Source organism: Octodon degus, unplaced genomic scaffold (assembly GCF_000260255.1).
Source record: "Octodon degus isolate 3935 unplaced genomic scaffold, OctDeg1.0 scaffold00051, whole genome shotgun sequence".
Taxonomy (NCBI): domain Eukaryota; kingdom Metazoa; phylum Chordata; class Mammalia; order Rodentia; family Octodontidae; genus Octodon; species Octodon degus.
The window spans coordinates 12,056,841-12,069,999 of record NW_004524627.1 but is presented as its reverse complement, the minus strand read 5'-3'; the positions used below and the strand labels follow the sequence as shown (position 1 = coordinate 12,069,999).

General features: G+C 34.1%; 1 long non-coding RNA gene across 1 annotated transcript in view; it reads left to right on the top strand.

The window, feature by feature from the left end:
- The window catches only part of LOC111817199, a 57,016-nt gene that overhangs the window by 7,793 nt on the left and 36,064 nt on the right, over positions 1-13,159 (top strand). Inside the window, exon 3 of the long non-coding RNA XR_002821453.1 lies at positions 2,760-2,823. This is a non-coding gene — a long non-coding RNA (uncharacterized LOC111817199). The remainder of the gene's footprint in view (positions 1-2,759; positions 2,824-13,159) is intronic.

Sequence of the window (13,159 nt, the reverse complement as noted above, 5' to 3'; positions counted from 1 at the left end):
AGAAATCTAACCATATACAACCTTGTAGCAGGACAGTCCCGCAGCATTCCTTTTCCTGTCTCCTGCCTTCATTCACCATCCCCTTCTTTTTGAACAGTCATCTACCTGAGAGAGCACGGCAGCAACTGGCATGTCATGACAAGCAGCCCATATTCAGAAGACCAGAATGACAGGCATTCCAAGCATGAACCTACTATTACAAATTGCCATCTTCACAGGTGTGAACTAATTGCTTAGTTCACAGGTGTCAGTATATATAGTTAAGGTGAGAATCATTCCAATTAACTGCTAGATTCAAAAACCTTCTGAAGATTCTCAGGATCATTTCCTTGCCCATCTTCTACATATAACTGTATGGCTTGCCACTGTCATGTTTCCTAGCTCTTCTCCTTTCCCTCTCTTAATTATTTAGTCCTCAAGTTCTTGCTTTCCTTTTAGTTGTATTATACATTTCTATTTGTATTTCTTCGTTTGAGTTCTTATACTAGGGAAACTATACGATATTTCACATGTGTGTCTGGCTTTTCTCTCTCGTCTTTTGGTATTCTTGGATCTATCTAAACTCAGTGTCTAATTGGGAATCTTACCATTTCTCTAACAACAGTTATAATTAAGTGTTGGTGGCTGGGGATATAGCTCAGTGGTTCAGGGCCAACCTCAGCTCATTCAAAGCTGTCTTTGATTCCCACTACCCAGAAACAAGAAGTATTGGTATTTCCTCAGTTCTATGAGGCGTAATCTGTTAGCAAAAGTATATTTTTGTGCAAGTGCCTTGGACCATATTTTAGTCTGCTCTATTTGTTTGAAATCACATACCTGTGTTAGACATATTTGATAAAAACAGAAGGAATTGATTTAAAATTTTTAAAATTTTAATGTAAATCACAGCTGTTTTTCTTAAATGTACTTTCAAGTGAAGAAAATAATATGAAAAGGGGAGCATTTCACATTCTGTTTATTGGAGTATTTGGGAATATCCTAGTAAAGTTGAATAGTTGATTTGAAATGATCTATTTGAGGTCAGACATGCTTAAGAACATCTTGTCTGTTTTTAGTAACAAAATAGTCTTTTGATAAACTATATAGCCCTTAAAATGAGAGTTGTATATACCACTAGATGACTGTCTTCAGCAAAAACAAAACTTATAGGAACATTATATACAATAGTATAACATTTATATAAAAATGGATGTATAGTGCCATCTATATGAAGCTTGATAGCAATGATATACAGTATATTGTTTTAAATACTAAGGACTAAGTATATAGTTCTATTGATCAGTGCCTGCCTGGCAAGTGGAAGATCTTGAATTTGATTCCTGGTACCAAAAAGAAAGAAAAAAAGTACTAAATACTTGAATTTTAGTAAGTTTAAAAATATGTATAGTGGGCTAGGGAGATATCTTGGCAGTCTAAGCACCTGCCTGGCAAGTGCAAGGATCTCCAGTACTACATGCCATGCCAGCCCCGCACCTGAAACTGGGCATGGTGGCACATGCCTACAATCCCAGTGCTGGGGAGGCTGAGATAGGAGGATCACTGTTGAGTCCAAACTGCACAGCAAGACCCTGTACCAAATACATACATACAGATAGATAGATAGATAGATAGATAGATACAGATATATATATATATATATATATATATATATTGATTAAAAATATGTGTAGGACATAAGAATCAAATTTAAGCTTTTGGTTGTATCAGTGAGTAGAATGGGATCAAAGTATAGCACACTAGGAACTATATGTATAATTGTTTTTCTTTACCAAAGCAAAATCAGAATATTAGGATTAGCTAGATGGAAGTGCATAAGTAGCATATGGAGAGTCTTAGATTTCTTTTGATTTTTGAAATTAAAAACATGCTGTCTTCTCTCTCTCTCTCTCTCTCTCTCTCTCTCTCTCTCTCTCTCTCTGTGTGTGTGTGTGTGTGTGTGTGTGTGTAGAAGACATCAAAATATACACTGGAATGCTCCACTAAGAAGTTGGATGAGTTTGTTGTATTCTTCCTATTCTCTATCTTTTCAGTATTTCTGTCAAATGATGTATAGTACAGCTTACAATCATAGCTCACAGAAATCCAATGTTCTAACCAACTCAAGTTATTCAAGTATCTTTACAATGCTTTTTTAGTTTTAAAAGTCAGTTGTAGTATTTCCTGCCATTGTGTATTGGCGTTTAAACCTTTATACTTTTGCAAATAAGTAACAACCATGGAAACAATTTATCACAGCCTTTTCATTCACTGAAATTCAATTCCATACCAGTTTTCTTTCTTTTAGCCATAACATCATAATGTAATATTTTCATAGACTTTTTATTTTAAACTATTAACTTCATCCTCTACACTATAAAGAAATTCTTGGAATTGGCTTTCCAATACATGGCTTCCAGATTTTGTGTTTGTGAATATATATGTATTTAGTAAATAGTGAGAGGTCAATCTTGGGTTACAGTCTTAATTTAAGATACCTGCAGTTCTGTGATGTCCTCCCAAAGTTAGGCATGTTTCACATTAGACATTGAAGTAGGCATTTTAATTATACTTACGTTTTTTTTTTTTTACTTAATTTCAGAAGGCAATAGAGAAATTTTAAAACTACTGTAAATAATGTAAATGCTGCTACTAACTTTATAATCTATAATTGTTCTGTGATATATAAGCATAAGAAATAAATGATTATTGACCACAGGGAGAAAGTAGTCTAACTTCTGTTACCAAATGCTTAAAAGTCTTCACTCTCATCTTTTCTCTAGGTTTCATGATAAAATGAAGACCATAATAAAAAATCTTCTTACTTAGACTGGCAGTGCTTATTTTGTAAGTATTAACTATCAATCTCACTACCATTGTTATATAAAAAGATACCATTGGTATCATGTTTCAGTTTATTTTTTATTTTTTTTTCTACTCATTCTAAAATAGTAACTTACTAATTTCTCTTGTCCCCCTATACATTGAGGTTTAATGTTAACTTTATACAGTTTAGAGCAAACTTAATACTGCCTCAGGGAAGTTTTCTATTTTAGGAAATATTTTATAGCCAGGCCCTATTTCTTAAGTATAGGAATCAGAATTTTGAATCGTTTTCCTTCAAAGGCATTTATAGATGAGTTGTGGTGTTTTTAATTATCATTGCTCAGGTTTATTAATTTCAGAGGTTTTATAAATTGAGAGTATCACTGGGTGTGGTGGTGGACACCTGTAATCCCTGCACTCTGGAGGGTGAAGTAGGAGGATCTGTTTGTCTTTTTAAGGCCAGTCTGAACTACATAACAAGACCTTGTCTCCAAATAAATAGATAGTATCCTTTCCACTTGAAGTAATTTTCTTACATTTCACTAGATAACACTTGAGCCTTCTTTGTGAGAAGCTTTATATTTACCTAGTAAAACAAAAGCATTCTGTTTACTTTTATATATCATTAGACCCCCATGTCTCCTCTCCATCCATTCCAATTCACAGGGCTGTTATTCCTAGATTGCCCGTGAACTATGAAAAACTACCAACTTCATATATGATCAGAAAAATGCCTGTAAACATATAATTTTATAATTTAAACCCTGAATATGCTATGTCTTCTCATTGTGTAATTTAATAAAATACTGTATGAATAGAGCCTTAGAAGATGCAGAGCATTTTGGTAGCATCTTAGGAGTATTAAGCCTTTAAGGCAAACAAAACATTTAGGATTCTGTTGCATTGGTCAGAGTGGGTTAAAGGGCAGCAGCCAATCAGCAGCAAGGAAAACTAAATAATGCTCTGGGATTGGCTATTTGCAAACCTGCCAAAAACAATTGCACAGGATATTTTTGGTATTGTGAAATTGGGGGTAGGAGGGTGTCCATGAATAATTTATTAGATTCTAAGGAAAACGCCATAAATGACTTGAGGCCGAGGAATCTGAACCACAACTTTGCAGAGATATACCATAAACATGCACACCTCTTAGAATAGGAATCATTTTTCTCTTGATTCATTTAACTTGAGAGATGCTTATAAATTCTGATGGGATAATTCCAACAAGTTAGTTGAAATTAATCTTATTTGTGAAAGAACTCATAAATTAGGAATATGTTAATTGCCCAGTATATTTATTTCCCTAAATGTATTTGAAGACCCTAAAGTAAGTTACTAAAAAGATTAATCTCTTTCTGTCCCCTAAGCTAATTTTTCATCTCTATAAAGAAAACTGAAGCTGTTTTTGTTCCTAAAGGTATTGAAGCATGGACTTGTTTAAATGAAAACTAGTCCAGATGAAATGGATTTATTGATATTATATTTCTACATGGACTTGTTTAAATGAAAACTACTTCAGATGCTTTCCTTACTTTAACACAGACATTCATATTTTAGATTGTGTGTGTTAGAGGGTTGATATTATAAGCATAGAAGATCAGCCATTGAACTCAACTGTGAGGGTTGGAGGGGGCGAGGGATCAGTTAAATGTTGAAAACTGTTAATAATGAGCCAGTGTGCAAAGTAGTAGCCAAATGCCACAGGTCAATTATTTTTCTAATTTTTTTCCTTTATATTTTTGTCTCTGGAATGTTAGAATGGAAACATTTGCAAATCCCTAAAGAATCCTACTAACCCGGGGTTGGGTTCCTTAATTGGTCCCTTGGAAGCCAGCTCAGCTTTTCTTCAACTTAACTCTTAGGAAAAGAAATCTTGATATTATTGATATTATATTTCTACTGTAAATTGGCATTTGATTCACTTTTCAAAAAGAAGTAGATATAATCTACCTCCTGATTTATAAGTACAGATAACATTACATGCTTTAGCTCATTTAATCTCCTTTATATATTTCTAAGCAAATCATCTTTCTTGGCTGTTTGCCAGCATCTTTCAAACTTAGGTCACTTGCTATATGTTATAGTTAAAATGCTTTCTGTTGTGTGTTCTATGTATGTAGTTTGATTTGTTGTTTGTTTCTTGTTTTTTGCGGGACCGGGGATTGAACTCAGGCCCTTGTGCTTGCCAGGCAAGTGTTTATTCTACTGAGCCATCTCCCTGGCCCCTATGTATGTAGTTTATGTGGGGTTCTCTTGTAAATCTTAGATGGTAATATTTCCAATTAATAATATCCAGAAAGATGGTTACTTAGTAACAGTACTCAATGACGTTGTATGATTTTGGTATGTCATCCTTTCTTAATGACTTAGTTCTGATGGGATTTTTTTTTAAACTGTTAATTTATGGAGTGTATATTGTCATATTCAGTGCTGTCAGAATTAAATAATGACAGTGCTTTGGGTTCATTTTTCCATATTGAGTGAATATTTTTTATTTATTTATTTTTGTGGTACCAGGGTTCAAACTCAGGACGGTGCATTTACCAGGCAAGCACTTATTCCATTGCGCTATCTATCTCCCCAGTCCTGAGTAAATATTCTTCAACTTTGCATTTCAGTAAATGTTCACTTTGCAGTTCAGTTTACACTTCTAATATTTTTGTTGCAAAGGAAAGACTGAGAAATAGTCATAGCTTTCCTTTTCTTCCTTCTTTGCTGTACTGAAGGTAGAACACAGGACCTTCACATTTAGCTGCATCCCCAGTCCCTTTCTGTTTTGAGGTAGCTTCTCCCTAAGTGCCCCAGGCTGACCTCATCAGCCTCCCAAGTAGTTTGGATTGCAGATGTTTGCCTCTGCTTAGTTTTCACTTTTTTGAACTGAATTCACGTTATAATTTTAAATACATATACTTAAATCATGTATTTCTGTAATATGAGTTGGACTAACTTTAGAGCTTTAAAACATCTTTAGGGAATTGTCAACAGTTAACATTATATTATCCATCTTTTTAGTCTAAAATAAAGATCTTAAAATACTGACTTTATAAATAGGCAAACAGGAGATAAAACAGAAAATTCACTGTTGCTGTCTGTGTTAGAGTCCTGCAAAATACTTACTCCAGATAAATTACTTCTTAATTTAAGAGACTTAAAAGTTTGCCTATCTGAAGCTATAAAGACAAGTGACTATTTCTCATGTAGGACAAATTATCAAGAGAAGTTTTTGAAAATATTATCAAGTTAGCAATGAAATATCAAGAGTATTCTAGAAAATATTGTCAGTTGTTGAATTATAAATAGTATAAATATAGGATGAACCCTAAGTACTAGAAAAATGTTTTAATCAGTAGGGCAATTATGGATGATATTGCAAGTGATGATAAGATCTCTTTTGCTTTTGATAAATACAGTTATGCACTAGACAGCTGGAAATTTATTTTTAATTCATTTGTGATAGAAATTTATTTATTTATTTTTTGGCAGAACTGGGGATTGAACTCAGGCCCTTGGACTTGCCAGGGAAGCACTTATTCTACTGAGCCATCTCCCCAGGCCCTCGTGATAGAAATTTAGTCTTACATAAATCACTCCACCTGTACCACTCACAAGAAAAATTTATTGTTTTAAATAATTTTTGTGGTACTGGCAGTAAAGAGGTAAGATGCGTTACTATTTAGTAAATATATCAAGTCTAAACCCTTACAGTTATAGATTATTCTATAATTTAAAATTTTATTTCTAGGTGGTACTATAGATTGAACCCAGTACTTTTGCATGGACCTACTTCCCAGTCCCTTTTATATTTTTTTTATTTTAAGGCAGGGTATTGCTGAATTGCTTAGGCTGGGCTTAAATTTGATGTCTTCTTCTTTTAGCCTCCCAGAATACCGGGATTACAGGCACATGCTACCATATTCAACCTATATGAACATGGGAAAAGTTCACAAAGTACATCTTTTGGTCATTGCTCAAGTAACTGCTATTTTTAGGAATTACATACTGTTTAATCAAATGCCAGATATTCACTATCTTTGAAGCTTTTATAGAGTTGCCATATGTGTTTAATGGAATGACTGAATTAAAACTGAGCTTTCATGTTTGTCATAGGAAAAATTAATAAAATTAATTTTAGTGCTAAAATTACAGGCTTATATTTTCCCACCCTGAAAAACTTCTCAGCTTGTAGACAGGGTCAAAAAAAAAAAAGGTAGTAATTTCTTATTTTTGAAGTTATATTTGATGTTTTCTTAGGAAAATTCAAAACAAATCAAAATTGTATTCCTCATGTTTGATTTAAACAGAAGCTCAAATATACAAATATAATGAATTCTGATGAGTAGGGATTTGAGGCCTCAAGCATAAATATAATAGGTAACATCCCCAGGGCATTTGGTATAATTTTGGCTAGTATTAATCTTAAACTTGGGTGTTTCAATTTATTTCCATGTAAAAAGAAAAATTGAGTGCAGAATTGAAATATATGTTCATTTGTTAGTTTCCACACTTTGGCCAAAATTATCAGTTTCAATCTTCTATTAAAAGCAAAAATAAGGGGCCGGGGAAATGGCTAAGTAGAGTAAGTGCTTCCCTAGCAAGCGCAAGGGCCTGAGTTCAATCCCTGGTTCCGCAAAAAAAAAAAAAAAAAAATCAAAAAATAAATTTATGGTTATTTTTGTTACTAAAACACATTTTCAGCTGAATGTGTTGGTGCATGTCTAATCCCATCAATGAGAAGCTGAGGCAGAATAATTACAAGTTCAGAGCTAGCCTGGGCAACTTGGCAAGACCCTGTGTCAAATTTTTAAAAAATTAAAAAGGGATGTAACTCGATGATACATATTCCCCAACTTTTTCTTTAAAATACCTTACATAATTTCATTTTCTCATAGCAAAATTATTTGCAGTTCATGAAAATTAAGTTTTTAAATATTTAATAGTGTGAACTGCAAAGAGTACCATCATTTCTAAATTCTTTACCTTTAATCAGATTTTATAACCTCAGTGCAAAATGAGAAACAATATCAAAGAACATCTGAATTTTTAAGTAATTTTTTGTTTTTAGGTAATATTGCTATGTGGTTCATACTAGCCTTGAACTCTGCATAGCCCTGGCCAGCCACAAACTTGTAGTCATCCTCCTGTTTTAGCCTTCTGAGTGCTGGGATTTCATGTGTGCCCACCAGTGGGCTTTAATTTATTAAAATTTCGTGCAATGTTTCATATCCTTAGTTTGGCCATGCATAGTGATTCTTTATGCCCCTAGTATTTGGTGCCTTGTGATCAGAATTCATGCACAAAATTGGCAGCTTGTTATCCAAATCCAAAACAAGACCACTTAATAAAGTTGCTGTGGCTTGGAAGTGTTTTTTGCAAAGACCCATCCAAGTAAAAGCTTGGTTGCCAGTCTGTAACAGTATTCAAAGTAGTGGAAAGTTTATGAGGTGGGGCTTAATAGAAGTTAGATCAATGGGTACATGTCCTTAAAAGGGATATTAGTAGCCAGGTCCGCCTTGTCTCCTTTTTTGTTTCTTGGCTGCCATGAATTGAAAGACTTTCTGCCACATCTTCCTACCATGATGCAGTGTGCTGCAACAGAGCCAAGTAACAAGGGGCTATATCAGGTATTTTGTCACAGAAATGGAAAACATGTTAACACAATTTTAAAAATCAACTTAAATTGATCTTTATTTTTTGCCTTAGAATCTTAGAACTGCAGTGAACTTTTTTTATATTGATATAAATCATAGTTATGCAAATGGTAACTGGTAGAAAATAAAATTCTCATAAGAAAGCAGATTTCAGCTTAGTGTAGGACTTCATTCTTTGACCCAAGATTTTTCTTTTAAAGATAGTGTTTATGTCTTTTCTCTAGGCAAAACATACCTAGGTCCTCCCATTGGTTCTAATAGAAAAATTCTAGACCGTAAGCATCATGAATATCCTACTCACAGTCCATTACATTTTATATTGTTTATTTTAAAATACTGTTTATAGGGGCCAAGGATATAGCTCAGCAGCACAAGCATCTGTGTTTTAAGTGCAAGGTCCCAAGTTCAGTGCCAAGTACAGCAAGAAAAATAAATAAATAAAATACTGTTTATAGTACTCAATATACTCCATGTAGCCAAAGTACAAAGTATACTACTGCCTTTCTTATGAATAATGTACTTCATTAATGCAGCCAGACTGCACTGTCTTTCTCTTCATCATAAACTGTTGGTTCATGTTGATCCACTATAGTCCACTAAAACACTTAAGTTTGTCAGAAATATCAAATCCTGTGAATTTATTTATTTTCTATTAATTTTTATGTATTTGATACAGGGTCTCACTACGTTGCTCAGGGTTCCAGGACCAGCACAGCATGCAGTACTGGGGATCCAATCTGGGTCCTTGCGCTTGCCAGGCAGGCACTTAGATTGCTGAGCTACCTCCCCAGCCCATATCCTGTAATTTTAGATTTAACAGTCATTTAATAAACATCTATTCATGCTAGATGTGCTCATGGAAGTTTCAGAATACATAATCTGAATGACAGAGCTATGAAGCAGGCATCAGTTGTTGCATATTACACAAAAGCAACTAGAGGTCTGTGTACTGAAATAACTTAGCCAGAATGGGAATTCCTAAAGGACAGGAAGATTCATCTTAGGTCTTTTGGCCTCAATTTAACTATTCTGTTATTGCTGCCTCAATTAGCTATGTCTGTTGCTTATTATTTTGATAATAAGTTAGAAATGCAGAAATTCACCAGTAATTTTAATGTAGTCAGGATGGTTTTATAATTTAGGTACTATGCCTAGAATTTCTAAATGTTTTTGTTAAATGTAGTAATGGCTTATATAAACTAAGTGAACTGATATTAGAGCACTTGAAAAATAAAAAATATGCCTAAATAAAAAATAGTCATAGAAACAAAATTAGTTTTAAATCATTTACAAAGGAAGAGAATCATGTACAACTTGTGTTTCACTACAATTTTTTTAAATTTAAGTGTTTTCTGTCATAAAAAATTAAATATCTTGGTGTTCAAAGGCTGCAAAAAAAAAAGGAGAGAAAGAGAGAGCCAGGAAGATGGCTCAGTGGAATAAGCACTTCCCTGGCAAGTGCAAGGGCCTGAGTTCAATCCCTGGTTCCGCAAAAAAAGAAAAGAAAGAAAACAAAGGCTGCCATATGATCATATTTATATTCAAGTTGACTTCTCAAGGTAGAAGAGCAAGAAATGAAATGATTTTTCTGATTTTTTTTTCTTTTTTTTTTAGTAGCTCTTTGTTTTTATTCTACATCTGTCATTGGGACTTTTTCTGTTCTGTGTTTTTTTCCCAGCACTCAAACATGAAAGCAGGGATTTAAGGGATACTGGTACTGTGATATTTCCAGTAATCCGGGATAATGAAGAAATGTCATGGGATATACCAGGAAAATATTGCCACATAGCTAGTCCATTTTGAATGAAAAGATAGGTATGAAAATGAAATCAGTTACTCATCATAGTACTCAATACTAAGAACATTTGTCTATATTCATAAGTTTGTGAGTGAAAATACAGTATTAACTACAGAAAGTTTAAAATGGAAATTACCAGAAATTATAGACTGTCCTTAACAGTAGGGATAAATACAAGGGGATTAGTGAATATTTCAACCTTCAGAAATATCTCTAGTGAAGAATCAAAGGTTGGGTGGGCATATATATGCATTAGGGAAGAAAAGAACTAGAAAATAATTTGTTATAAGCATCTCCATTATTTAAGCTATCTTGAAGAAATATGCGCTGGGAAAGACTAATCACTGCATCAAAATGATTAGTAATTTGTTTATTCTGTTTGCTATTTACCCTGTGACTAGAGGAGTGTCATGCTTGGTCCTTGTTACTATCCACTTGCTTCTGTTGTGGTATGCTTCTCTAATATAAAAGCTCTTTCTTAATATGTAGCCACCATACTTAAAACACTAACATAATAGTCTCTTAATGTAGTAATATCCAGTTCCTGCTGAATTCCTGATTATTTCAGAAAAGAGTACATTGCATTGGATATTTTTCTTTTCTAGACAATCTCACTTGTTTACCAGGGTGGTCACAAACTTGCATTCCTCTTGAATAGCTAGGATTATAGACATGTGCCATGCATGTACTGCATTTTGTTTTCATGGTTCTTAAAAGAGAACTTTTAGGCTGGGGATATAGTTCAATAGTCTAAGCACTTGCTTGGCAAATGCAAGGACTCGGCTTCTATCCCCAGTACTGCATGCTGTGCCAGTCCTGGAAACCTGGACAGGGTGTTGTAGTGCAGGTCTATAATCCCAGTATTGGGGCGGCTAAGACCGAAGGATCAAAATGAGAACTTTAAAATGGAATGATAGTGCTTCCCTTAGAGATGGAGATGCTACTGTATAGATTCTGATTATACTGTGGCAAAAACATGTAGGCTCTACTTAGAAAATCAGATACATAATGTGAATATGTGAATTTTAGGACATTTGTATGACAAAGCATAGAAAATCCACTTGAATATCTAATGTAGTTATAAGGTACTTAGGCCTAATTTGAAAGTATAAAATTAACATTTGACAAGTAATCTGAAACTTAACATAAATCATCTGTTTTTGCTGGCTAATTGAATACAGGAGTGCCAGCAAGATAGCTCAGCAGACTAAAGGCCCCGCTTAGCAAGCGCAGGGACACAGTTTGATACCTGGTACCACATGCCGTGCCAGCCTCACCCCCAGGGTGGGCTGAGCCAGCGATAATCCCAGCACTGGGCAGACTGAAAGCAAGAGGATCACCACGAGTCCGAGCTGCATAGTGAGACTCTGTAACAACCAAATACATTAAAAAAAAAAAAAAAAAGGAATACAATAAATAGCACAGGACAAAAATTGAATGTGAAGAGAAAGACAGTAGGTAAGTTCTCATAGGACACAAAAGACAATAAAAGAAAATACCTATGATAAAAATGTGATGGTAAATAACATTAATGTCTTATCCAGTGGTACTTCTTCACTAAATGGTATATTCTTTGGACATGTCTGGGAAGTAAAAACTCATCAGAAATTTTTTAAAATATATAAATCTTTGTCTTTCAAGTAACTTAACAGTGTATATAAGGAAACTAAAGGAATCAAAGTGATAACAATTTGAAGCCTATACATATAAACTTTCTGGAATAAATTACCTTGATTGAATTCTGATGATAAATTGTCTATCCTTACTTGTTAAAAGTAGGGATAAATGCAGAGGACATTAGTGAATATTTTAACCTTCTGAAGTAGTGTTAATGAAGAATCAAAGATTGGGTAGGTATATATACAGATTAGGAGAGAAAACTATAAAACCTTGTGTTCGGTTACATTTTTTTGGATTATAAATCTTTAGGGATTATGTTTGAACATTATTTTATTGGATGTCTATTCACAATACTGAATTAAAAGAATCTTTAGTTAACGTATGCTCTCTTTTATTGTTTGGGTGGTTATCTTTTTTTTTTTTTTTTTTTTTTTTTTTTTTTAGTAAGGGTCTACAGGGTCTCACTATGTAGATCAGACTCCTAGTGATCCACCTTTGTTCAGCCTCCCAAAGAGGTGGGATTACAGGCACGCGCCACCACACCCAGTCTCTGTTGCCTTCTCAGTGCACCCCAGGGGCAGGGCCGGCACACACGCCAGGGATCCAACCCAGGCTACTGTGTTTGCCTAAGCAGGCGCTTTAATCCGCTGAGCTATTTGGCTGGCCCTTGGGTAGTGGTTATCTTTTTTTTTTTCCAATCATTTTTTTATTTTGAGACATGGTCTCACTAACTTGCCCAGGTAAGGCTGGAACTTGGAATGTTCCTGCTTCAGTCACCCCAAGTGTTAGGCTTACAGGTATGTACTGCTGTACCCAGCAATATAGCCTTTTTGTTTGTAACCATTTATATCCAAGAAGAAAAATTTTAATATGATCTTGTGATGTTTATATATACATTTGCTAAATTTGAACTTGGTAATAGGATAATGAAAAACTTTCCATATCAGTGAAATTGTTTTACTTATACCTCCTCAATTAGACCTTTCCTGAAAGATACTATAAGAGCTCTTTTTTTTTTTGCTTTTTTTTTTCCATAATTTTATTGAGAAACAAATAGCAATGAGAGAGTTTCAAATCAAATTGGTAGGACAATTTCAATAATTAACACATTGCATACATTCTTCCTAGTGGTTAATTGCTGTATAAGATGCGGACATGATATCCTATTTACAAACACTATTAGAACAAATCACTCTATTCATTAAGAGAATGCAACTATATATCTATCCTAACCATTTTGAATACACAGATACAAAATGGACATTCATCTGTATCCCCTTTTTTTGTTAAG